The 27898-nt window shown below is 50.4% G+C and overlaps 1 protein-coding gene across 13 annotated transcripts in view; it reads right to left on the bottom strand.

The window, feature by feature from the left end:
- Positions 1-26632, bottom strand: part of PRRC2B (proline rich coiled-coil 2B) — an 84331-nt gene extending 57699 nt beyond the window's left edge. For 12 of the 13 annotated variants that reach the window (XM_025261868.3, XM_025261876.3, XM_025261870.3 and 9 more), the window contains exon 1: positions 26514-26632. The gene's annotated coding sequence lies outside the window, so the exon portion shown is untranslated. The remainder of the gene's footprint in view (positions 1-26513) is intronic. The other variant, XM_025261869.3, reaches the window with a different exon arrangement.
- Between the last annotated feature and the right edge of the window lie 1266 nt (positions 26633-27898).

The raw sequence follows: 27898 nt of genomic DNA, 5'->3' as shown, positions 1-27898 counted from the left end.
AGAGCCACCCAAGATGGGTACTGAACTCCCTTCCTCACTCAGATCCCGGTTTAGGCAGCCACAGCCGGCCAAGGAGAGGCCCCCACGCAGCCCAGCGCTCAGGCCCCAGAAGGCCAACAGTGCGGCAGTGGCCAAGAAAGGAGAGCGAGCCCGTGAAGAAACAAACGCAAGCGCTCACCAAGATGGCCCATCAGAGCGCTCCACGCCAGCTCCCTCTCTGGTGCCTGCCCACATGCCAGGGGCTACACACCCTCTATCTTTAAATCCCCGCCTCTAAAGCTGCACACAGGGAGTTTCTGCCACAGTCAGAACTGGTAATAACTAACCCCCCCAGACTGCTTCCCAACGCTGGGCTGCAAGGCCCTGCAGGAAAGAGAATGGATCTTGTCCCATTTCAAAATGACCAGTAATTAATAAGCTTTCAAATGGAAAACCACCTGAAATTCTCCATAAAGACTAGATAAGATCTAATTTTCAGATGTTTCTGTCAGATAGAACAACAGAAAAGTTCACTAGGGTAGGAACATGAACCCCTCCCAATACACTCACGTGCGCGCACACATCGCACTATTAACAAGAGCCCTTGAAAACTGCCCCCAAGGTGACAGCCATAGGCAGCCCCAGCCTGCAGGGTTCAGTCCAAAACATGGGTTGGCAAAATACTAGTCAGGCCCCAGTCAATGGCTTATTTTGTAAGGCCCTCAAGGTAAAGATGATTCCCCCCACACACATTTTCACACTTGTTTTTAAAAAACAAAGAATATGCAACAGGACATGTGGTTGGCAAAATCTGCTGACTCTGGGTCTAAAAGGAAAAGCCCTGAACACGGGAAATAGATGGGCACCCCTGAGGAGGCCCTACAGCTCCAGCAGGGGTCCAAGCAGGGCCCCCCCAAAGTGGGAGCTGCCCAGGCAGAGGGGTGGAGTCTCATATTCATCAGTAGGGCACTACTCCACTGAGGACTCTGAGCACTCTCCACACACTCCCGCGGCCTGCTGAGTAACGGAAGTGTGGATGCCCTAATTCCCAGAACCCGTGAGTATGTTACCTTCCCAGCCAACAGGGACTTTGCAGGTATGATTAAACTGAGGATTTATCTGAAATGGACAGATCATCCTGGATTATCCGGGTGGGCTTAATGTAATCACAAGGGTCTTAGAGAGGGAGGCAGGAGGGTCAGAGTCTGAATGGTTAACAGGAGCACAGGTTGGAGTAAGGCTCTTTAAAGGTGGAAGAGGACTAAGAGCAGAGGGGTGCAGGCTGCCCGGAAAAGCTGCACAGGCCAGGAAAGCCCCAAGGAGGAATGCAGCCCTGCCGCTGCTTTGACTTCAGCCCAGCGACATCACTGCAGACTTCCAACATCCAGAACCAGGACAGAATGTGTCTGTTTTGTTTTCAGCTGCTAGAGTTTTATGGTCATCAGTCACAGCAACAACAGAAAACTAATATATTTATTCATTCAACACGTCTTTACCAGGCAGGCACTGCCATGTGTCCAAGCCCTGAGCTGGGCCTGGGATACAACCTCCGCCCCACGTCCAGCCTACACGTCTGCAGTCACACAGCTGATTAATAAGAAGCATGTTCCAGAATGTCTCACTTTAGCACTGTCGTGGGAAACGCTAAGTCACAGCCACATCTCTGCTGCCCCTGAACCTACAAACACTTCTAAACAAAGCCAGCGGTGCCTTCCTCCCAGCCACACAACTTGCAGGACTACAGATGCAGCATCACCCACTTAAATCCAGATACACTATTCCTTACTGAATTAAAAACCAAACCAACAAAGACAAGTGAAATAAGAATTATTCATCAGACATTCTGGGCAGTCAAAAAAATTAAGACTTGAACTATCACATAATCCTGACAATCCCACTTCTGGGAATTTATGCGAAGAAGATGAAAATACTAATTTGAAAAGATGTATGTACCCCAATGTTCATCACAGCATTATTTACAATAGCCAAAAGGATGAATGAATAAAGAAGTTGTGATACATATACACAATGAAATACTACCAGCCATTTAAAAAGACAAAACTGTGCCATTTGTGACAACAAGGATGAACCTTTAGGGTATAATGCTAAATGAAATACGTCAGATGTAGAAAGACAAATATTGTATGATTTCAACCCACAGGTGGAATATAAAAATCAAACCAACAAACAAAAAATAAATGAAACCAAAGCAAACACACACACAGATACAGAGAACAGTGGTGAGCAGAAAGGAAGGGACAAGGAGAGGAAGAAATGGCAGAAGATCATCTGTATGATGGATGGAAACTCCATTTTTTGTGGTCAGCATGCTCTGGGGCACAAGAAATAGAAACACCAAGTTGTACAGATAAAACATACAATGTTATAAACCAGTGTTACCGCAATAAAAAATAAATCTTAAGAAGTAAGTATTCGTTAGTCCAAATTTCCACCAGTTCACTGATACAAACAGATCTCCCTGATTCTGCACTGCCTGGGACCCGGGGCAGAGGTCAGAGTGCACACAGGTCAGAGTGGACACAGAGCGCTCAGTGGGTTTCCTGGTGACACCACACCACTCATAAATAACCAGCCCCCCCTCAAGAAGCACTAGGGAACCAGAGCCTTTCTGCACCCCCACTCTTGGCACCCTGGAAAAAAATAAGGAAAATATCTGAACCAATGGGAGCTAAGAAGTGTTAATCAGTCAACAATTGAATTACATCCTCTAAATAACTCAACCCCTCAGCAAATGCTAACTGAGCACGTACTACGTTTAGGGAATATGCTTTCTACTCCTTTTGACAAAAGCCCCTCAGTGAATCCAAGACAGGAGAGCGCTGGACTAACACCTGCTCTGAACCCACAGGCGTACTTTTTGGAAGGCCCTTTTCCCACTTTTTAACCAAGTTATGCACTTGAGAACACTACTGGCCGCTCTAGACCTCAGTTTTCCCACACAGACTGAGGGACCACAGCTAGATTTCACAAATGCCAAGAGGTTCTAAAATCAAACATACCCAATGTTAATAACCCATGGCCATGAAATTACGTGGTTTATTGTCAAAGCAGCGTCTCACCACACATCAGGACTGGATTCTGCATTGCTACAGAAATCTGGGGTGCTAACAGGCAATGCGACTGAGTCACCATTGCTATGGAAACAGCCCCCTGTGGGGGAGGGGGCCTGATACTTGTTCACCATAAGGCTCCACGTAGAGTGCACAGATGGGCGTCCTTCGGGCCCAATTCTCCCTCCAGCAAGGCAGGCCAGTTACACACAGCCAGCCTGACCAAACTGCGAGAGGCCGCATAGGGCCCAGAGAGCAACAAATACTGGTATGTACCTGGCCCCTTACAAAGCAAGGTTACAGACACCAGCCTCAGGGCATACAAGGGTTCTTTGCATGAAGACTTCACTGAACAAACACTAATAACAAATAAACTCATTCTGGTTTCCCCACCAGCACACAGGTATCCATCTCCTCCAAGAATCGGGGTCGCATCTAGGGCCCAGCTCTGCCCCACCTGCGTCTCTGGCTGCTCTGCCTACCCCTGGGTTTTCACAAACATCAGGCCCAGAATACTGTTGGTATGGCTTTACCCAGCTTACGAATATCTGCTGAGTTTCTGGTCTGTCAATACACAAGCAAAGATTACTAGTCAAGGGCTCGACTAGCCTGTCAGATGGCAGAGACAAACATGTGGGTGTGGCTCCTGAGGCTGGGAGGCCAGAGAACACGCTTCTGGTGGGTCAGGGGCATGTCCGTTCAGCCTGGCTCGTTGGGGACGAACCAGTGGAGACTCCAGGTTCTGTGGGCGGCACAGAGCAAGCCTGGAGCCCAGCCAGGGCTCTCACTCTGCACACGCTCCCTTTTGTAGGCAGCAGAATTCTTTTCTGGGGTGTTGCTTTTTTTTCCTAAACAAGATCTAATTTGGGTCCTTGGTACTCCATCTACAGCAACTACAAGACAAGGGAGCCCCGTCCTGCCCTCCTGCTGGAAGCCCTCCCCACCACCCAGGCCCGCCCTCCCCAGGCCCTGCCTGGGTCCCTGGGCATTCTCACCAAGAAAGAAAGAAGCAAAAAGCACGCCAAATCCGTGTGAAGACAACTTTAGGGGAATGAAGAAAAGGACATCTTAAATCCGGGTCTGCCTATTCTGGCAACTTTCCTTTCCTAAAAGTGCCGAGAGGCCAGGCTCTACAAGAACAAAGGAACCAGAAAGATTCGCCCACAAAGGCAACTTAGTCCAGGCCCCGCCCCTCCAGACAGTAGTCCCAGCCTTCAGGTCACCAGAAGAAGCCTGCTCTCGTCCACCAGAGGGAGGACCTCCCAGCTTCCAGCTTATAAAAAGCCATTTCCGAGTAATAGGATTCATTTCACTTCCACTTGGGTACCAGCCAGCGGCAGATGCCCGCCCAGCTGGGGACTCCCCGGGGTAGCACTCAGGGCGAGCTGGGCACCCGCTGACACTCGCTGCCCTCCGTGCTCAGAAGACACTGTGGTCATCAGTCCGCTTTACAGAGAAGGACACTACATTATGGTCAGGACAGAGCAGTAAACCGTCCAGGGTCAGAGGCCACTGAGTGCTGGGGCAGGCCTGGAGCCCAGGCGGGGACACCTGGCTGCAGACTCTCTGCCCAGGGACCCTAACTCCAGGCTGCTGGGGCCCGGCCTGGGGGACAGCGAGCGCCCTGGCTCAGACATGTGGCAACCCTGGCTCAAAGGGTGCCTCCTGGGCGACTGCACAGATGACAGGACTGGACAAGGTGCTTAAAAACAAAACATTTTCTACACACCAATGCTGCTGACCAACAACAGCCGGGTTTATACTGGGGCAAACCCAGGCTTTTCACAGGTGTCCCTGAGTCTGGCAACATTTGGGCAAATCATCTGCTTTCCTGAGCAGTCGTCAATCCTGAGGACGCCTGGAGCCAGCACCATGTGGCTCTCTCCTCCAGTCACCGACACTGAAGGGCCCACTGCGCGCTCAGAGAGGAGGGGTCCCCGGGGAAGACCCACAAGCCACAAAAACAGTGCATTCAGCCTAGGCGCCACAGCCACCAGGCACAAGCAGAAGCCCCCAACCTGGGGTGAGGAGAAAGGAAAGAAAGATCCCACTACCACAAAGAACACACCAAAAAGCATGAACCGCTCAGGAATGGAAGCGGAGAGCGGGGCTGGGTAAACAGGTCAGGAAATAGGCAGGTCTGGAAAGGACATGGTCGCCAGACAGTATGCTTGTCCAGTCTCAGTCAGAACATAAAGAACCATCACCACACAATCCAGGATGAGATGAATAAATAATCCCATCCTTCTCCAACATGTCAGCGTCTGTGGAAAAAGAACGTTAACACAGGGTAGGTGCCAACCATCAAGTTCTCAGATGTGTGCTGCCCACTCTGTGGCTGCCGAGGGGCTACTCAGCGCTGGGATTGTGGAGGCAACAAAGACACAGTGCCTCCTGTGGAGGGCCGGACTAAGCACCTCTGGCACACGCCACCCCGCCCTGCACTGCTGCGACCAGAACACAGGAAGCAGCAGAGCTGGGTTCCAGCGAAGCTCCATTCACCGAAACAGGAAGGAGGCCGGCGCTGGGGGCTGCGGCCACGGGACCCCTAGTCTAAAGGGAGAAGTAGATATGGAAATGGGCTCAACAAAGAGGGGTTCACATATGCCCCAGGATGTGGTGGAGGGTGGAGAGTGGGGAACCCCACGTGGGTTTGCAGGGGGGCTTCTGCTGTCTCGCCCAGCGATAGCACCACCAACTCCACACCTTCGGCTTCAGTGGCTCCCTTCAGGGCCCCAGTCAGAAAATCAGGTTGGCTTGCCAGAAGCAGGGGACCCCCCGCCACATTTCTCCAGGCCCCAACAGGCAGGAGCTGGCCCACCTGCAAAGCTGGAGCTTGGGCCCAATCATTCCACCTGCAGGAGCCCCAGGCAGGTGAGGTTTCTGCAGGACAGGCGTGAGGCATGACTGCAGAACACAGCACGAGCCTCCAAAGGAAGGAGAACAAGCAGAAGGAAAATAAAGGCCTGAGGGACAACAAAGGGGTGGGAACGATGCAGGAGAGACAAGCGAGGAGGGCCACACCCCCAGGAGACAGCACACTCAGGAAGCTACAGCAGTTAAACACTTGTCCGGCACATGGGGTCTGCAAGCCCCGCCCCCGCTGCCCTGAACCCCATCCAGCCCTAAACACCCCCCACCAGAACCAAACCAGGTCACGGGCACCTGCTCAGACACCTTCAAACTCATCCCGATGCTTGCTGGAGGGTCAAATCCAGGACCAACAGGCGACCCCACACCCCTGCCACTCTCGTCCCCACCCCACCCCCACCACTCTCCTCTCTCCAAACTCAGGTCAGCATGTCACCTCCACGCTGGCCGGTTTCCCTGTGGATTTACTGAGATGAACACCCTGCTATGCACCTCAAAGGCTGGCATCAGGAATAAATGAATGAAGAACACAACACACGCGACCCAGGGCTCTCCCGCAGGTCGGGCCCCAGGCTCAGCACCACCATTGGCCCTGCAACACTACTCAATCTTCCCACTCCTCTGCGGCCAGTGACGCCTCCAGCTTCCTGCCTACCTCCAGGCTCCAGGGGCCTCTCTGCGGTCTCACAGCCTAAGGACCCTGACGGCAGAGAGCAGACCTTCAAACCAAGACCAAAAATTCTCAGGGGTTCAGGATCTGCCTGTGGATGCCTTTAATTAATTCTTAGGAGACAGAGATGTGCTTTAATGCTCAGAAACCCTCGAGATCAACACTCCACTGCGACCACCTTCTGAACAGCACTGAACTGCCCCGGTTTCAAGGCATCCCACGTGAGGGCAGTAAGCAGGGTATCCAAGGCAACCACACGCCGGGGTGAGGACAGACCTGCGGTGGACAGCCCTGGTCCTGCTCATTCATTTACCCCTAACATGTCTTAGTAACAAGGAATATATGCTTGATACAGAAAAACCGTGAAGCTTAAAAAACAAAATGAAAAATGATCACCCGTCACCCAGCTCCCAGTCACACTGCTGGACCTCTTCACCAGCACAAGTCACTGGGACGCAGGGGCCACTGTGCTGCGATGCTAATTATCTGCCTCCTGCTACTCTTCCATTGTGGTTTTGTTTCCTACTTCAAGAGTTCAGCAACGGAAGTCAAAAACTACTATCTGAATTCTAAACAGATCTTTGTTTAAAAAAATTATGAGAGCGATTTTAAGGAGAGCTTAGAGAATATCGCAGACAAGCTGAGCACAAGCACCGGAGGCCACTGGCCCAGCCGGCCGCGCCTGTCACTCTCCCGCCAGGTGCAGCCACCAGCGACGGTGTTTACACCCAAAGCCCTTCCTGTAGGAATGACGTCACCCGCAGCAGCTGGAATCTGGGCACTGGAAGCAAGCAAGAGGACTAACTGGCAGGAAGTGCTTTTCTTTAGCCCAGGAGACAGCACGCCTTCCAACCTCCCCAAACCCCAGGACCTCACAGATCCACTGCTGAAAACAGAGGATGGTACAGAGAGAGAGATTAGCTCTATCACCAGGGAGCGCAAGCCCTCCCCACGAGGAGCAATTCCCTCCAGCAGGCAGCAGCTCTCTCCACACAGATCGCCAAGACGGAAGGAGCCTGTGAGCCCAAACCCGCTGTGGGGACAGATCTACTTGGAAGGCTGTTGCAGAGATTAGAAATAATGGTCCCAAGGTGCGATGGAGACCTCCGTGGCAGAGCAGGAATCCACCAACAGGCCTGGTCACTCCCTTACCCCCAGCCCCCCTGCATCTTCAGGCTCCCTCCCTTCTCAAGAGAACAGAGAGCTCTGTAAGGACATGGTGCTAAATGACCAGACATCCTAACCCATCCTTTCTTCAGGGCCTTGCAAACCTCTGCTGCCACAACTGCAAAAGGCAGCTCTAGATGTCCTGACGTTACGAGACAACCACCACCGATCACGTGGAAAAAAGCAGCTGAGTGGTGTCATCAACAAACACACACACATAATTACACATACGTATGTAAACGCGACTGTGTACCTATCTACATGTGCACACACATCCCAGAAATGACCCTCCGTTCAATTTCACTTGATTCACAGAAACTTTAAAAAGCAGGGGTGTTCTGGCTAAACATGGCATAAGGACCACAGGCCTTTATGGCTCATCTTTCCAAAACCCTCTAAAAAACTACAACAACAAAGAGAACCCAAAAGACAGGGACAACTTTAGCAAAGAACAGACATGAGTAGTAACAAACTTAGGAGATTAAAGGAGCCTAGAAACAGGACTCCAGAGAGCTCAGGAAGTCCTAGGAGCACTGGGTGCCCTGTTAAGACTGCAGGGCAGGGGGGGGAGCGGGGAGAGGATATTAGAGCTGGGAGCACTTGCAGAAAGGCTGTATGTACAACAGCCAGCCTCCCACGTCAGCTCCCTCTTCCCCTCCCCTCTGGATAAATTAAGAGAAGTCTGGACTTGAGAACACCAGGTCAAAAAGGGTGATGGGAGTGAAGAAAGGAGCTAAAAACAGAAGCTAAGTGAAAACCTGAGGCGCAGACCCTGAGGGCCTGAGACTCCCTCTGCGGTTGGCCTCACAGGAGAGACGGAGACAAACAAGACTGCCTCCCTCGAGGTCTCCACACTCCTGGCAAAGAAGGGGTCTTCTCAAAAAATGCAGGCTCTTGGGGACTCAAGAATAAAAGGATGGCTTCTCACTCACCCACCCCACCCCCAAGAGCTCCTTCTGACCCACCCACCAGGTTTTCCAATCAGCTGTGTTCATCCGAGACCTTGACTGAAAGACAGAAACCAAATAAACAGACAAACAAAAGAACCTGGAGGAAACAGACAAGGCCCCAGGAACCAAAGACTTTTTTTTTTAATTAATGTCCTGAGGAAATTAAGAGAAGATGCTGCATGCACGCATCAGGATTTTTTTTCTCTTAAGGGGCAATCAGAAAACAGGAAAAAGCCCAAGGAAGAATTAAAGACAAGACAGCCAAACCCCCATAATGTCAGGTTAACCATGCGAAAAGTACCAGACAAATCACAACTAGGAGCATTCTACAAAATCTCTCTTCAAAACTCTCAAGGTCACTGGAGACAAGGAAAATCTGGTAACTGTCACAACCTAAAAGAACCTAAACGTGACAACTAGACATTGTATCCTAGAACAGAAAAAGGACATTAGGCAAAAATCAAGGAAATGTGAATAAAACAGACTTCAGTGTATAAACACTGCTTAAGTAGCCAGGACGAATGGACCATAATAATGGAAGATCTTTTTAAGAGAAACTGGGAGCAGAATATACAGAACCTCCAACTTTTCTATAAATCCAAACTATTCTTACACATTTTTAACTTTCACATCAGTAGAAGAAATGCAAGACAAAGGATCTCCCAGAAAAATTAACAAGGGGGATAAATGAATACTAGTCTCTACTCCTACCCCAAATTAGATTAATCCAAGGGTCCAAATTTAACTAAGATCTCCAGAAACACAAGAGGAAGGAAATTATCAAATAAAAATTACACGAGAAATTCCCAGAGCTGAAGTACACAAGACTGCAAGGACCTGCCAAGTGCTCAGAGAAATGGGTGTAAAAAGAACACAGGACAACGGGAAACTTCAGGACATCAGGGATAAAGACAAGAACCCCAAAGCTGCCAAAAGCCAACCACCACCCACAAAAAAGGTCCCAGGGAGGAACAAAGGGAATGGCAGTGAGTCCTCATGAGCCAGTGACTTGACTCTCATGAGCATCATTAACCCTCGTATCCAGCTGACCGAGCCAAGTGTGGGGATGGAAGGACGTTTTCAACTCACACAAGGCCACAGAACATTTATGTTCTTAGAAAGTTGCAGGGAAAGATGCTCTAGTGAACAAGAGGCAAATAAATGCAGTAGCCATTCCTGCCTGGAAGCCAGTTCTCCCTTCTTCCTTTCTAGAGGAAGTGAGCTAGTCCTCCCCTAGGCAGACAAGAGGCCTGAGAGGCTGGCCCATACCCAGCTGGGCGAGCGGCACACCTGGTCTAAAGGAAAAACTCAGCCTCCTTACCAGTGACCCACCTGGTTCCTTAGCGACACCCCACAAAGGACCAACACCCAGAACCTGCCCACCTCTGGAGTTCTACTTACTTGAGCCAATAAATATCCTTATTGTTTAAGACAGCTTAAGACAGTTGCTGTTACTTGATGCTCACGTTCCCCCAACTGATGATACACACAGGATGCAAGAAACAAGGGATCCAGCACAGAGAGACAAGACCCAGAGGGACCACCACCCACAGCCCACGATGGCAGCGGCACTACAGCAAGAGCCGACCAGCCCTGACGGAAGCAGGGCGGGGCCCGCGCAGACGGGGCTGGCAGGTCTTCTAAGGCATCTGGGCAATCGCAAAACAGTATGTGTTGCATTTTATTGGAGCATCTGTAATCAAATGCTCAAGAATATAGGAAGTTTCAAGTACACTTCAATTTATAAATCTTTCCTATTTTGGTAGTGCTTTCTGTATCCTATTTAAAGAATTTTGTCTTCTCCAAGATCATAAAGCTAATTCTCCTGTTTTATTCTAGAAGCTGTTTTCTCTTTTATGTTTAGCTCTGTAATCTACCTAAAACTGATCCTGGATATGATTTTGGGTAGAAAAATTCTCCCCCCACCCCTATACAGAGAATCCAACTTTCCCAGTACTTTTTATTTAATATTGTTTTTTTTTTTTAATTTTGGCCACACCCATGGCATGTGGAACCTTAGTTCCCCAACCAGATATTGAACCCATGCCCCGTATGTTAGAAGGCTGAGCCTTAACCCCTGGACCACGGAGGAAGTCCCCGCCCAGTACTTTTGAAAAGGCCACCTTTCCCATTTGTCATGTAGCACCTTTGTCACAAATTAAGTGACTATTCATGCGCAGTCTGTTTCAAGATCAGTTCCATTCTATCCATCTATTTGTCTATCCTTCTGCCGACACTGCGATGCCTTACTTATGTAGTTCTTACCAAGTCCTCACATCTAGCACTGTGTTCTTCAGTACATCAGCTGTGTTCTTCGAGGATGCTTTGATTATCCTTGGCCTTTGATTTTCATATCAATTTCAGAAATCAGTCTGGAATTGGAATGACACGGAATCCGGAGACCAGTGTGGGGAGGGCCGACACAACCTGACAGCGAGCGCTACAGTGTGGAGGACGCTGCTCCTGCCCCTCGGCGGGCATGCCAACCGCCAGCGTCTCTGAAAACAGGCAGCCGTCCACTCAAGCCGAGCAAGCATCTCCCCTGTGACTCGGCAGTTCCACTCTTAGGTATGAACCCAAGAGAACACATACTCACACGCATGAAAGATGTGTCAGAGTGTTAATGGCAGCCAGCACTATTCAGAATAGCTCAAAATGGAAACAAGCTAAAAAATCTATCACTACTAGAACCAACAAATACTATATTCACAGGAAAGTGAGAGTGAAGTCGCTCAGTCATGTCCGACTCTCTGCAACCTCATGGACTGCAGCCCACCAGGCTCCCCCGTGGGATTTTCCAGGCCAGAGTACTGGAGCGGGTTGCCATTTCCTTCTCCAAGGGATCTTCCCGAGCCAGGGATCGAACCCAGGTCTCCCACATTACAGGCAGACACTTTACTGTCTGAGCCACCAGGGAAGCCACTATATTCACATAACAGAATACTATTTAACAATGAGAAGGAACAGACAGATGGTAACTAGGCTTACCGTGGTGAGCTTTTGAAACGTGGAAAAATACTGAATCACTATGCTGTGTACCAAGAACCAATATAGTGCTGTGGGCCAATTAAACAAAGTGCCAGTAATTAAGTAACTAAGTAACTATAACTCACTCACAGAAAAAGAGAGCAGATATGTGCCTACCAGAGGGGAGTGGAGAGGGAAAGGATGAAGATGGTCAAAAGGTACAAATGTCCAGTCACAAGATAAGTAAGTACCAGGAATGCAATGTATAACATGTAAACATAATTAACACTACTGTATGTTAAATCGGAGAAGGCAATGGCACCCCACTCCAGTACTCTTGCCTGGAAAACCCCATGGACAGAGGAGCCCGGTAGGCTGCAGTCCATGGGGTCGCTCCGAGTCGGACAGGACTGAGCGACTTCACTTTCACTTTTCACCTTCATGCATTGGAGAAGGAAATAGCAGCCCACTCCAGTGTTCTTGCCTGGAGAATCGCAGGGACGGGGGAGCCTGGTGGGCTGCCGTCTATGGGGTCGCAAAGAGTCAGACACGACTGAAGCAACTTAGCAGCAGCAGCAGTATGTTATATATGAAAATCTGTTAGTAAATCCTAGTTCTCATCAGGAGGAAAAAAAGTTTTTTCTATTTCTTTAATTTTGTTATCTGTATGAGATGACATTCGCTAAACTTACTGTGGGTAATCATTTTACAGTGTATGAAAGTCAAGTCACTATCCTGTACACCTTGTCAATTATATCTCAATAAAACTGGATAAAAGATAAATGAGAAGGAATAAACACACACACAACTACACAGGTGAAACTCACAAATACATGTAATAACACTGATGAAAAAAGCCAGACACATAGGCAGAATGAAGCGGTCATTTTTACATGGGGGTGGGGGGGAGTACACTCCACAATGAAAATACAACTGTCATGAACCTATATTTATAGAATAATTTAAGAATGAAAAGAATCACTATAAGTAGATAACATTGGAAACACAGAAATCGCGAAACCTTGGTCTTAAGTAACATTTGATCTAAAGCCCACTCAAACAGAAACTAATGAGTCATGTGAAAGGTACATCAGCAAACATGTTCAAAAAGTTACTCTATACGTATGACTTCAAGGAAAGCCCCAAATCCTGAAAAAGCAAAAATCTCCAACCACAGTGCAATAAAACAAGATGTAATGAGAGCTGAAGTAAAAATAACGTTATCAGTTGGGAAACCTAAAACTCCCTCTTAAAAAACTTTTGACTCAAAGGGGAATTCAAAATCATAGTTGCAGAATACCTAGAAAATAGCACAGATGGAGAAAAGACCACCACGCCTGAAACAAAGACAAATTTGTACTCAGAGGAAACTTAATCATCTAAAAACTTAAAATTCCTAACAGAAAAGAACGAAATTAAGCATCTGATAAGAAGTCAGAAAAAAGACACAAATGAATGTGAAGGCAAGCAGAAACAATTAACAAAGAAAACAGCCAAAAGTAACTTAATGAGCACATTTGAATAAAGCTGAAATTTAAAACAGTTCTTTGGAACAAAATAGCCACTTAGAGAAAAGTATCTGTACCCTCAATTACAGACAAGACACCAAAGCTCAGGAAGGCTAAATGACTGGCCCAAGGTCACTAGCTTCAGGTTGCTATGCTATGCTAAGTCACTTCACTCGTGTCCGACTCTGTGCGACCCCATAGACGGCAGCCCACCAGGCTCCCCCGTCCCTGGGATTCTCCAGGCAAGAACACTGGAGTGGGCTGCCATTTCCTTCTCCAAAGCATGAAAGTGAAAAGTGAAAGTGAAGTCGCTCAGTCGTGTCCGACTCTTTAGCGACCCCCATGGATTGCAGCCTAACAGGCTCCTCCGTCCACATGATTTTCCAAGCAAGAGTACTGGAGTGGGGTGCCATTAAGGCACAGCAAAACCTGAACTTGAACCCAGTCAAGTCTGACATCCAGGCACTCCTCCAGGAGTGCTGGGCACTGGAGAAACACCTGCTACTGTGATTACAGGGTCCACGCTGGCCACCAAGGGGCCCTGAGGCCCAAAATAAAATGCCCCCAGTTCTCCCAGGCTCTGTCCGTACCCCTGGGCCCCTGGTGACTGTGCAGGGAGAGTCTGGCCCAGGGTGGAGTGGGGTCTGAGCAGGGAAGCATCAGGTAAAGAACCCCACTCTTAATTTAGGGTCCAACGGGCACATGGTGTGCGCCGGCCACAGGCTCCTCACCCACTGGGGTCTGCCTCGCGTCTCCCCAAGCACAGCACTTGCTCAATGTATCCGATGACCATCGTCATCATTGCTGATCTACTTAAAACTCTTACAGCTCCTTCTTTCACGGGCAGTGGGGTCAGTCCCTGTTCACCTAGCTCAGCGGCACACTAGCTTAAGCTGAAGCCTGAGAGAGGACTCAGCTAGAAATCCATTTGCAACCTGCAGAGAGCTACTGGCGTATCTCACCTTTTCAACATGCAGTTCACTTAGCAAGTAGAAAAAGAATTTTAAATAAAAAACTTAAGGCAATTTCAACATACAGCCAGGGATGGACAGCTGGACGGATGTGCCACACAAAGGTCTCCCTGCCCAGGGTCAAAACTTAGCAAGGACCTGGCAAATAAAAGAAACACAGGACACATAAGCTCTATTTCCATTTCTCCTTCCTTTTCTGCCTCCAAATAATGGCGAATTATCAAGTGAGAAGCACTCTGCAAATGCCATTGCAATCTATATTGTAAAATCTGATTTAGCAGAGAACAGAAGTTGGAGATGGCATTTGTATTGGATTGTTCCCTTTAACCAGCTCAACAGAGCAATTTCTGAGGACCCGTGATATATAAACAGACATAACTGAATTGGTTGGATTCCTGTGACCCCCATCAGGGCCCTGGAACCAGGAGGTGAGACACTTGAGGCAAGTCTGAGCAAAACTCAGAGCCTGGATGATGCTCTTACCAGGAAAGAGCCAGTAAGGCACCAGTCCGCACCAACCCAGGGGTCTGGCCCATAGATATGTGTCTTCATTTGAATTTATATGGGTTACCTCTGTAATTAGTTATCTCTGTTAACTAACAGGTATCTCTAATACACATTCAGTGTAACAAATTCAAATGATCCTAAAATACGCAGAACAAGTCACTCCAACTCAAAAGGTAACAACGTGAACCTGGTGGATGCTGTGTAAAGCTATCAGCAGTTTGTGGTCTTGGATTGTTATTCTATAGATGAGGGTTGTTACTGTACTATGCAGAAACTTCTTTCTTTTACTATTGTTTGCTTTCTTTTTATTACACACTGTGGTCTTTTTTTTTTTTTTTTTTTCAAGAAAATGCACACCACCCTGAGACTCTTTTTAAGCCTGCCTGGTATTTCACTGCACATTTGTGCCACATGTGTTTACCCATGCTCTCCAGACATGTACCTGATTTCCAACCCTGTCCTGTGACAAATAATGCTACAGCCAACGTCCTGCTACATGTAACTTTACACACGGGCCAATACTCCTGTGCTGTCTGACATTTCTATGAAGCCTATTTTTAGTCTGTGCCCAAAGAACCGCAGGGCAGAGAGAGAGGTGAGGAAGGAGAGGAGAACTGGGACGCAGTGCAGAGAAACCAGCAGGGCTCAGACCCCAGACCTCTATAATCAGGTCATCACACGGGAAGCCCTCCGGCAGCTCATGCCCACGGGGATGTGGCACACAGCACCCTTAGAACAGACCCTGTCTTCCCCAGGCAGCCCTCCTCCACCCACCGCCCTCCCCAGTTTCAGGCTGCACGCGGCCCCAGAGGAGGCTTGTTAGCAACAAAGCATTCCACCTGGAGGGCAACGCCTCCCTCTAATCCGAGCAGGGAATTACTCCACCAGGCTGGCAGAATAGTAATTACAGCTGTGCAGAGGATCCTGCCAACAGCGCTGGGGTGGCCGTCCTCTGTGGCTCCCGTAGATGAGGGAGTGAAGGCTAAGAAGTGAAGGACCAGGCCAAGGCCGCACCATGCCCTCTCGCACTCTATCATGCCCCTTCAGAGCTAAGCCGCTGCAGCAGGGTGTGTGCTGTGACAGAGATGGTCCATCAATAACTAAGCACCCCAAGCCACTCCTCTTGGAAGAAAATAAAATCCCAATATACTGAAGGCAGGGCTTCCCCTTGTGGCTCAGATGATAAAGAATCTGCCTGCAATGCAGGAGACCCCAGGTTTGATCCCTGGGTCGGGAAGATCCCCTGGAGAAGGGAATGGCAACCCACTCCAGTATTCTTGCCCTGAGAATCCCATGGACAGAGGAGCCTGGTGGGTTACAGTCCATGGGGTCGCAGAAGAGTCAGACACGACTGAGTGCCTAACACACACACATAATGAAGGCAGGGGGATAAAAGGGCTGGGTTGGTTTCAACGCTATCCAACAACGTCCAAAGGACTATAGCCTGGGAATCCGTATGCCATTTATTCTCCAAGCCTCAGACTCCAGAGGAAACCCAGAACGATGACAGTCCCGGGCCACCAATCAGGCAAGACCAGGTCTGAAAAGGAAGAACCCCAAAAAGGAGGGCCAAGTGTTGCTCAGGGGCTTTCAGGAGGATGCCAATCTGTCTTTTCGGCACTGGAGAAGAGGAGCCACGCATCCGCACGCACACAGGCTGACGTTCAGTTCAGTTCAGTTCAGTTGCTCAGTCGTGTCTGACTCTTTGCGACCCCATAAATCTCAGCACGCCAGGCCTCTCTGTCCATCACCAACTCCCGGAGTTCACTCAAACTCACGTCCATCGAGTTGGTGATGCCATCCAGCCATCTCATCCTCTGTTGTCCCCTTCTCCTCCTGCCCCCAATCCCTCCCAGAGGGTTATTAATGAGAATCGGCTATTACAGGACCAGCCCCCTCCAGACAGAGCTCTGCTCTCACAGCCCCCGTTTCCCAGCTATCACAGACTGTGCTGCCCCTTCCCGACAAGGCCGCGTCACAGAGCACACGCCCACCTTGCCCCCACTCCCCGGACTCCCCACGCCAACACCTCATCACTCGCCTGACGCCCTGTGGAGAGCAGTGCCTGCCGAACCCTATGCTCTGCTGCTGCCAGACGCGACCAACACGGCGCGAGGACTCATCCAAGTGGACAGACAGCGACCATGGCCCTTTCCAGGCAGGAAAGGGCCACAGTGACAGCGCTGGGGAACCACACACAGGACGTCTAAGTATATACACATAAAGGCAGGTTCCTAGCTCCCGTTTCCCAGTGGTCATGCCAGGGTAAGCACTCACAGGTGGTTAAAACATTCCCATTATTAGAAAACGAAATTATTTAAGACAGCACTCATCTCTCAATCTGAAAGAGAGAGAGCAACTGCAAGGAATGACTGATTTTCTACCCTGTGAACTTTCTGGAGTGTTTGGGGTTTGTGTCACAGGCCTGTCCTGTCATTTCATTACGTTCTTTTAGTGTTTGGGTAAACTGAGCTGTGAGAATTCCTGGTGGCTCTGTCAGTAAGGAATCTGCCTGCAATGCTAGAGACCCGGGATCAACCCCTGGGTGGGAAAGATCCCCTAGAGAAGGAAATGGCAACCCACTCCAGCATTCTTGTGGGGAGAATCCCATGGACAGAGGAGCCTGGCGGGCTACAGTCCATGGGGTCACAAGAGTCGGACACGACCGAGCGACTACACCACCACCAAACGTGGCGGTCCAGAATCGACATGGCGTCCTGCTTCTGAGCAACCCTGGGAGGCAAGTTCCATCCCCTCTGGGCAGACTGAGAACCAGAGGCTCACATATGCAAACAGGGGCGAAGGAGGTCTGTTTAAGGTCCAGAAGGTCTGTCTGCCTGACGCCATCAACTTCAACAAACCTTGTCTTTATTCTTTTCAAGACATTTACCTAAAACTCTCCAAGAAAAGAACAAACTCAGTGAAGGGCAGCGGGCAGTGATCAGATGCTCCTGTTGGGGGTGTTTACCTTGGACAGAGTGGACAGTAGGGAGAGCGTCAATGCCCCAGGGAGGCCCTTAGTTACACTGTCTGAGCTCCTGCCGGTGAGGGCAGGGGCTGTGAGACTTGGGTTTAAATCTTCAGCACAGGACTGAGCACACAATTAGAAACCCCAACCTCTAGCAAACTAAAGAGCCCCAAGTGTATAAACCTGCCTGCTCCAAACCCCCAGGTCCTCAGCTAGTGCTGGATCCAGGAGCCATTAATAGCTACTGTTTACTGAGCGCCTGCCCACCTGTGCCAGGCACCTTAGAAACACTTCAGCGTAGGACCCATTGAATCCTCCCCCAATGCTAGGAGGCAGGTGTCACTGTGACATTTTGCAGACAAAGAGAATGGAGACTCCAGAAGATTAAATCATCTTAATCACACAGCTCACAAGTGGAAGAACCTGGATATGAAGACAGCTGACCAAAGCCAAGGGCTATTCTCCCTCAGGAAAAGGAATCTGATGGATTCTCTCCAGGTTCCAACTAACAATAGCAAGCGCAAGGGCCGGCACCCTGTACTCCCCACAGCACCCCGCCCTGGGCACTCGCCTCCCGGAGCACCTGGCCTGATGAAATCCCACCCAGGCATCTCCAGGGGCTTCATTTCCGTAGTCACTTCGCCCACTAGGTGTGAGCTCCTAGAATAGACAGGCGGGGAAAGTGGGGGCCAGAGACCAAGTGGATGAGTAGAGAACTGGGAGCAAGAGAGCAGAGGCCTCCAGATAAACCCCTCCCATACAGTCAGCCGCACCCCAGCAGCAAGACCACCGAGGGCTGTAACCAAGCCTCAGAACCCCGCTGAAGGGCTGCTGTGAGAACTCCCCAACGGGGTGGTCTCTGAATGCACAAAGGCTAGAAGAAAACAAAAAGGAAAAGCAAAGTAAACCTGGCTACCTGCGCCTCTCCACACATCGTCCCCACCAGCCCCCACCGGCCTCATCTGAGCAGATGCCCAGGCACCTGCACTGGGAGTCCTCGGGGAACGCCACCTCTGCTGTGCCTGTCAATGCCAATCAAAGGCTGAGATCCTACACCAGGCCACAGGAAGCCTTCAACAGTCGCTGCTTTTAATTTGGGAAACGTGCGTGCCCAAAATGACCTCAAATGATTCATTTAGAAAAGCCCCCAGTTCAGAAACACCCACTCTCGTATACTACTTATGTAAATTGGCACAAAATTTTTTGAAAAAGAGTTTAACAGAACTCTTACCGAAACGCTACTCAACGGGAAGACCCCACACTACAGAAACATACTCTCAAGTGCTATCACATACAAATTTATGTTTATGAAGACAAATTTGACTGAATTTCACCAAAACTGTATTATTATCCAAAAATTAGAAATAGCCCAACGTCCACCGATAGGAAACAGGGTAAAATCATGTGAATCCACAGATCATTCTCTGTAGTCGCTAAAATAAATGATGTAATCAGTCTACACAGGTGTCATGGAGCACACCACGACATTAACTGAGGGGCAGCCTGCTGTAGGTCTATACACACACACACACACACACGGAATGGATAATGTGCATTATTTTTCTTCCCTGCTAGGAATCACACACACACAAAAAAAAACTTCAAACAACGGTCTCCTTTCAGAGAGACTGGGGAAGAACCCTTATGTTTTTCAATATAGATTTAATTTTCCTAAGTACTTTCTAAAACAAGTCAATTGGGACTGTCTGGGCCAAGGTTAAGATTAAGACCTATTTTTGTTTTCTTCTTCCATACACATGCATGTTAAAAAAAACCTTACAAATATTATTTTTAAAACATTAACAGTATGATAGATCTGTATATACTAGTCTGGGGGAAAAAAGCTCATGATTAAATTTGAAAATGAAGAAAACAGCAGCATGAGCCCATCTTTGCTCTTTAGTATGAGAAGGATAAACACACCGAACATAAATGACGCCTATTGCCTTGGAAGCTGAAGAGAAGAGCATTCATTTTTCTACACACACTTGCTTTTTTTTTTTCCCCAGTAAGTATATTTTTGCAATTAATTTTATATCAGAAAGAATTCCACTTTATGCTTCAGGGCAGTGTTCCACTCTCCCCAGCTATTTCTGAACACTCAGCCCATTCAGACCCGCGGACAGGTTGGCCCTCCCAGACCAGCCTGTGTGTTCTGCACACCCTGGAACAGAGCAGTTCTTTAAGCTCTGAACTGGATGTAAACAACACCTGCCAAAAAAAGCTCTAAAGAAACAAAGGAAGCGTGGAGAGAGTGCTGGAGGTGACCTCCTTTTTCCAGTTGGTGCGGCAGTGAGATTCACCCCCCCAATTCCACACAGAGATGAGCTCGAAGCACGTTGGGAAAATCAACTCAAGGCCTGGAGCTGAAGTCCTACCCCCCCACCCCACCGCCAGCACTCTCACCGCATCCACACTGAAGGGCCTAGCGCTCTGGAAAGCAAGCTGACTCACTAGCTTTCTTCTGCAGCCCAGGCATTTCAACTTAGAAACACATTTTTAATACTCCAGGGCTCCCTGTTTTCAAGAGGTGCTTACTTCAAGTCAGCTACGTTCTCCAGAGGGCCTTCCCTGACCACCTGAATCCAGGCCGAGCTGGGCTCAACTTCTCACCCAACACGTACAGATGCAGAGCCGTCTGTGTGAGATGCACAGCATCGGGAGGCGGGAATCGAAGAATCCGCTTCATGTGACATGCATTCCACTGGGGGGTAAGGGCGAGTCAAAAAAACACAGCAAAAATGTTGGGCAGTTCCCAGGCAGTCCAGTGGTTAGGACTTTGTGCCACCACTGCAGGGGGCCCAGGATGGATCCCTAGTGGGGAAACTAAGATCCTGCATGCAGGGCGGCACAGAAACAAACAAACAGCAACAACAACAACAAAACCCAAAGTATTTCTAAGTTGTAGGCCATCTACAGACAAAGGGATAAACAAAATGTGGTCCCTGTGTGTATAATATAGACTGCTGCTGCTGCTGCTGCTTAGTCGCTTCAGTTGCCTTCAACTCTGTGTGAGCCCACCAGGCTCCTCTGTCCATGGGATTCTCCAGGCTCTCGGACTGGAGTGGGTTGCCAGGCCCTCCTCCAGGGGATCTTCCCGACCCAGGGATCAAACCCAGATCTCCTGCATTGCAGGCAGATTCTTTTACAGCTGAGCCACCAGGGAAGCCTGTAAGAGACTACTGTTCAGCCTTAAAAAGGAATGGAATTCAGACACATGCCACAACACCACAGATAGATGAACCTTGAAAAACCATGCTAAGTAAAAGAAGCCATTCACCAAAGGACAAATATCGGACAATTCCACTTATCTGAGGGACCCAGACTAACCAAAGTCATAGAGACAAACAGTAACTAGAAGCTGCCAGGGCCTAAGGCAGGGGGAAAGGCTGGCAGAGGAGGGCGTGTTAATCAGCGCAGAGTTTCAGCCTGCGGAGACGATCCAGTTCTGGAGACAGTGGATGCACAACGCTGGGCATGTACTTTATGCCACTAGGCTGCACACTTAAAATGGCTGCAATGGTAAATCTTATGTCATTTCTATCCCACAATAATTTTTTAAAACAACAACAACAACAAAAACCCTGTATTTAAAGTTGTGAAAAGAAAAGCAAGAGGAAAAAAGCAAACAGAACAGCAGCAGGGGCTAGGGAAGAATCACGGAGGGTGATGATGGAGATGGGCTGGGGGCCTGGAAGGCCTCTCTAAGGAGGTGCCGTCTCCCCGCACTGGACACGAGCTCCTGAGGAACATGAGCGGGGCATCCACGTCTAAGTCCCAGAACAGTAAATGTCTAAATCGAGACCTTTGTCCACACCCAAGCCAGAAAACAGAGTAAGACCCCAACTGCACTCATCAAAGGGCTTCGCCAGGACTGAGACACCCAGAACTCTGCGGTCTAAGAAGGAAGCCACCTTGTGACCGAGGCTGGACATAGAGGTAGCCAGGGCTGCAGGAGACACTGTTGCTGAGCCAAAGCAGGAGCCTGCACACCCTCCAACTGGGAATTCCACCTACAGGAAACAGCAATGTGGACCCAAGGCTTTGTAAGCAGGGATGCTCCCTAAAGTCTTGTTTGTAAGAACAAAAAGTGGGTAACAACAATCTAATAATGGAGGATTAAGTAAATCATGACATATCCATGTAACAGCAATTACACAATTATTAAAAAATCATGTTTTCAATAACTGGGGGAAATATACTATAACGTTAAGAGGATCTATAACCCCTGAATAGTGTATACAGCAGTATTTTCTAATTTTGAAAAAAACATATAATCAAAGAAAAGAAATACACGAGTCTTAATGCAGTTATCTCTGGATGGTGAAGTTAGAGGTGATTTGTGTTTTTATTTTTGTCTTTATTCTTTTTAATATTTTGCAGTCCCCCCACCCCTCAGGGGAAAGGTTGCTTTTGGGGGAAAAGTACTTAAAGGGCCTTGCACCATGCTTGGCCAAAGTCCAGCAGTGACTTCTAAAAGCAACACATACTGTTTCTGCATTACCACAAGGAGGAAAAGGCTGGCAGCTTTCTTGAAAGGAGGAAGAATACAGAGCAGAGCTACAAAACCAGTTGCAGAGGTGAGAGCGGAAGGAAGTCACCTGGGAGAATGTGAAGGACTGCCAGCAACTCAAGATAGACCACGCTCTGCCCACAGACACCTCCCCACCTGCACAGCTTCACAAGCCAACACCCTCACAGGAGCAACCCAGCCCTGAGCTCAGGCCACACAGAAAACCACCACCAAAAAAAAGCAAGCACAGCTCAGAACAAGCCCAACCAAGACTTTTGGCTCAACTCAGGAAGGCAGGCCTCCCTCCCAGAGCAGATTCCCACGTGCCACCCACAGAGGCACAGCGACACCACCTACAGCAAAGCCCAGGTCCTCCTGTTCCCAGGGGAAGACGCCAGTCCAAATGGCACAAGACGCCAGTCCAAACGGCACCTTGTTCACCCAAAAGCCTGTCCAAACAATTTTATTCCATCAGAAAGCTCACCATCTCCCACCTCTCTCTCATCTCCAGCACCACAGGCCATGCCTTTTCTTTTTTTGTTTTACTTTATTTTTTGGTTGTGCCACAAGGCACGTGGGATCTTAGTTCCTTGACCAGAAATCAAACCCGCACCCCTTCTGTTGGAAGCACAGTCTTCTAGTGGTCTTAACCACTAGACCACCAGAGACGTCCTTACTTTTCTTTTTTTTAATTGAAGTACAGTTGATTTACAACACATTTAAGGTGTACAGCAAAATGATCTAGTTACATATATTTTTCTTTTTCAGATTATCTTCCCTTATACACTATTACAAGATACTCAATATAGTCCTGTGATATACCTCGTTACCTTTTTTTTTTTTCACTGAATTTTATAGTTGATTTACAATACTGAGTTTCAGGTGTACAGGAAAATGACTCAGTTATATGTATATATATTTTCCAAATTATGCCTTTATTTCTTTGTTCAAAGGACAAATCTAAGGTTTAAGTCTATACAAGCCCCAGGAAAAAAATCTTAAGAAAGAAATCAAGCTATGATTGGAAAAGAAGCCAGTCTAGTTTGCCCTGACTAAAATATGAAATTCAGGACACAAACCCCAACATCTCAGAAATGTTCTTTTTCACAGGGAAATGCACTGCTTTAAAATCTAGTGTAGACAGGCCCTATTGAACACCTGCCCACCCAGAGCAAGATACACACCTTTGACAAAAGAGAAGCCTCATTATCAAATTTAGAAATACATGTACTGGCCCAACTGGCCTATTCTGGTTTGAAATAGAAACAAATACAGAAATGAGCAATCTTAAAGCGGTAGAATAATGAGACATACAACCAGCATACAGCCATTAGCAACATGAGTCAGTACTTTGTGCAATAAAAAAAAAAAAACTTGAAAGCACAATAAATAATCCTTCAGGGGGAAAAAAAAAAAAAAACACTGAAATTTAAAAGGGAGTGGGGGATGGGCCAACCAAAAGGCACAACAAAAATCCCTGGGCCAGGCTCCAGGCAACTAGACCGGGCAGGAACTAGTTCTGACTTGCCATTCCTGAAATTCCTCTCTCCCAAGGTTTTCTGGCTCTTCCTTCCCCAGACTCTCTTTTTACCCATTTGGGCTTGAAGGAGACTGGAGAGGACCCAGAATGTTTAAGGAGAGACAAGCACCCACAACTGGCTGGAACAAGCCCCTCTACCGTGCAGTTAGCATTAGGGAGCCAGTCAGAGCTGAAATTCACAGGTAAATAAAAAGGTTGTGGAAGGCGCAGTGAATTCATCACATCACCACCCAGCTAACCTCCACAGTGCTGGGCCAGACTGAAATCAGACAGAAAGGATGGGCCCAAGAGGCAGGAAGCAGGGAAAATTGAAAGGATGACTTGACCCACTAGAACGTCTCAGTCACACAGCCAGGAGGCCAGAAGGTTCCAAGGAGGTTTAAAAAAAAAAACCACACACACAGAACAAAACAAAACCAAGGTGGTTGTGGGAATGCCAAAATGAACTGAAACAAATTCCCCACTGACTGCAGAACCACCTTATGTTCAAGCAGTCTCCAGGGCCCTTTACAAACAAGCTATAGGTTTGGTCCAGAGGTAACTTAGGTCTCAGTCCTTACCCATGGTCAAGACTGGGGTCGGTCTCCCCAAACTAGCCTCAGTCCTTCCTATGGTCTCCCATAAACAGCACAAACCTCAGACTTGGCTGAGTAGCCTCGCTCTTTTGGCCTTTCTGGTGCTACCAGGCAAAATCAAAACATCAGCTGCGGACAGAATTTGGGGTGGTTCCATCCACCAAAATGACAGGAGCAGAAGATCAGGAATTAAAAAGACACCAAAAAACCAGATAACCAACAAAAACATACATACATACATTTTCATCACCCTCCCATGGATGGAAGAGCTTTGCTGCAAATAGTATGTGAGGCTCCCAAAAGCCCCAACAGATACCCAAGGCAAGGTGTAATTATTCCCATTTTACAGATGCACGAGCTGAGGCTGAGACTTGCGTAAGCCAACCCGATGAGGACCAGAATCCAGGTTCCAAGGGACACATGTGTCCAAGCAAATGTTTATTTGCCATTCCCGACAGAAAGCAGTAACCCTCAAGAGGCAGGACTCCCTGGGCCTCTGCTTGTTGTCCTCAGCCTTGAGCATCTCATGTTTTCTGCTGTGCCTTAAACCCAGTTGCGGGAACAGCCTCCGAAAGGGCAGGCACCCCGATCCCAGGGGAGAAACCCACAGCCACACAGCCCAGGTCGATGGAGCTCCTGAGGGCTCCAAAGCCTGTTCTTCTCCAGCCTGGTCTCCCCACTGAGCCCCAGCGCTGAACGAGCAAGAGCCCAGTGATGTTCTGTGCCCTGCAATCCTTCTCCCTGGCCATGCCTCAGCCCAGCACCTGTGGCATCTGCCTGACCACTCAGCACGAAGGGTGGCACCACCAGTGGCTCAGCTGCCATCCTAGGACTTGATGGCAGGTGTACAAACAGCCCCAGGAGAAACCACCATCAAGCACCAACTGTGTGCCGGGCCTTAAGAGGGAGAGGATGCAATGTCCCTACGTGTGTCAACGAAGGCTCTGGGAACCTGAGCTGTTTGACACAAGCAAGGCTTGAACCTCAAAGTCAGGGCCTTCCCAGGCCCACCTAACACCCCAGCACTGCGCAAACAGGGCTAGATGGCTGCAAGTGGATTCCCAGAAACCATGCTGAGACTTCAAACGGACGGTTACAGGAACCAAACTGGATGATGTACAAGGCCACTTAAAATGCACACAAAACCTTACAGAAAAACAACAATCTCAGGGACAATTGAACAATCCTGTGAACCAAAGCCTTCTAAAGGTTTCTCTCGGGCAGCCATGTAGCAAATGACACACTCCGGAGAGCTCCCAGCCCCCCTTCCCTACCCCCGACTTCCTTCAAGCGACCATTCGGCTGAAAAACACCTCCTCGGCTCGCCTCAAGGTGGGCTTGGACCTCCCACGGTATTTCGAAAGAGGGAAAAAACGGTTAGAAGGAAAAAAAAAAAAGCCTTCCAATTTCACGAAGGCAAATCCACTCTTCAGAGGCCCGCGATTTCAACAGTGCTGGGTTTTACTTGGGGGGGGGGGGGGGGGGGGAGGAAGGGGGGGGGAACCATCTGGCAGGCCCTGAGCGGGGAGAGGTCCTGTTTATTATTAAACATTTTCAGCAACAGAGCATTAAGTGTTTTGAAAATAATGCTCTCGTTCCCGCACTCAAAGCGCGGCCGTCTGGGCGGCTGTGAGCCCCCGGCCCCTCGCACCCAGGCCGGCAACCCTGATCACCAACTTCGGGGACACCCGGCGGGGGGCGAGGGACTCCGCCCCCCGGCCCCGAGGGTCGGCCCCGGGCCCCGGCCCTGCATCCCGCGGCCGCTCTCAGGAGGAAGCAAGATGGGGGGCCGGGCGGCAGGAAACCGGCCCAGACTCCTCCGGCCGCCGAGACACCCGCGGCCGCCGGAATCTAGGCCGGAAAGGCGACTCCCCCGGCTCTCCGCAGCCTCCGCCGCCCCGCGGCCCCTCCCGCGGAGGACCCCGGCCCCGGGGGCGCCCCGATCCCGCCGCGCGCCCGAGCCCAGGCCGCTCGACGCCGCTACAACAATGGGGAGAGGGCCGCCCGCCGCACCCCCCGCCCCACGGTCGCCCCCAGCCCGCCCCCGCGGGCCGACGACGGCGGCGCGGGGCGGGCCGAGCCCCCGCGATCGCGGACAAAGGTCGGACCGGCCCGAGAGCCGCTGTCAGTCAGCCGCCACCGAGAGACAAAAGCCGGCCCGGGCCGCGCCGCCTCCATCTTTTAGCGCCGCGCCCGCCGCCGCCGCCGCCGCCCCGGCCCCGCGCCGCCCCCAGCCGCCCGGCGCCCCGGGCCCACCTGGTCTAGTTCCGCGGGCGCGACTGGGCCGGGCGATGGCGATCGGGCGGCGGTCAAGCGGCGGGATGGCGGCGGATTGCGAGGCGGCGGCGCGGCTGCTCGCTCGCTCGCTCCCTCCCTCCCTCCCGGGCTCGTTCGTCGCTCGCTCGCTCGCTGGAGCCTCGGAGCCTGTGTCTCGCCGCTCGCCTCCCTTCAGCTCTCGGCTCCCCGCCCCCCCGCCTGCCGCCGCCCCCGCCTCCGCCCGCCTCCTCCTCACGCCGCCACCGCCGCCGCCGCCTCAGCCCGCAGCCGCCCCTCAGCCCGCGCAGCGCCCCCTGCCGCGCCTCCGGGGACCCGCGGTCGCCAGCCGCCTCCGGGCCCGAAGAGGGGTGTCTGGGGTCCCGGGAGAGGGGGGGTCGAGCTCGCGCGAGGGGCCCAGGGGAGGGCCTGCAGGGCCTAGGAGACGAAGCCGGGAGTAGGGGGCCTGGGAGAGGGGGAATCTGGGATGGGGGGCCCCCTGAAGAGGCCGGGGGAGCGAGGGGGGAGGAGTGCCTGAGGGGCGGGGCTGAGGGAAAGGGAAGGAGGCCCCGAGGCGGGGTTGGGTCGGGAGCCGGGCAGAGCGGGCCGGAAGAGGAGGGGGTGGGCTGGAGGGGGCCAGGGGCGGGCGAGGCCCTGGCGCAGGGCGGCTTGGGAAGGGTGGGGGGAGGCGGGGGGCGCTCGGGGGGCGGTGAGAGCCCGGATCCCCGCCCCCCGCCCCCCCGCAGAACTGCGGCGCCCGCCGCCAGACGGGGAGCCCGGCTGTTGTTACAACACGTTATTTCACAGAAGCCCGGAAAGGGAACCGCAGGCATCATACATTGTTAATTCAAAAGCAAGGTTGTCGCCCAGTCTAGATACTTTATTACATTTTCGTAAGACGGACAATAATAAACCCAGCCTCTTGAGTGTTTGTGTGTGTGTGTGTGTGAAGGCCAAACAAAAGGTCAGGGAGAAGGCACGCTGCCCCGGAGACCTCTGCGGTCTGAGGGCTCAGGAGGCATTCTCGCTTTTTAGTCTGGATACTTGGGCACTTAGGAAAGCAAGCGATTTGAAAGAGCAAAGACAAAGAAATGCGTCTGGAGCCGGGAATCCAAATCGTCTCTGGCACTTGTCCATACACACAGTCAGCACCGACGGGGAGCGGCCAGCCGCGGGGGAGTGATCGGTCTCGTTTCATCCCGACTGCTGGGCGGATATTGATTGTTCCAATTCACAGGTGAGACATGGAGACTCTGAGAGGTGAAGGAACTTGTCCAAGGCCACACAGCCAGACTTGGGAGGAAAGTTAACCCGCTTCAACTTAACTCGGATCAGGGTGAAGTTTATGCTTAGCACTGAGCACCGTAGTGCCTGACACATAGTAGACG

This window comes from Bubalus bubalis, chromosome 12 (genome assembly GCF_019923935.1).
Source record: "Bubalus bubalis isolate 160015118507 breed Murrah chromosome 12, NDDB_SH_1, whole genome shotgun sequence".
Classification (NCBI taxonomy): domain Eukaryota; kingdom Metazoa; phylum Chordata; class Mammalia; order Artiodactyla; family Bovidae; genus Bubalus; species Bubalus bubalis.
The sequence above is the reverse complement of the archived record's forward strand: the minus strand, read 5'-3'. Positions and strand labels throughout refer to the sequence as shown.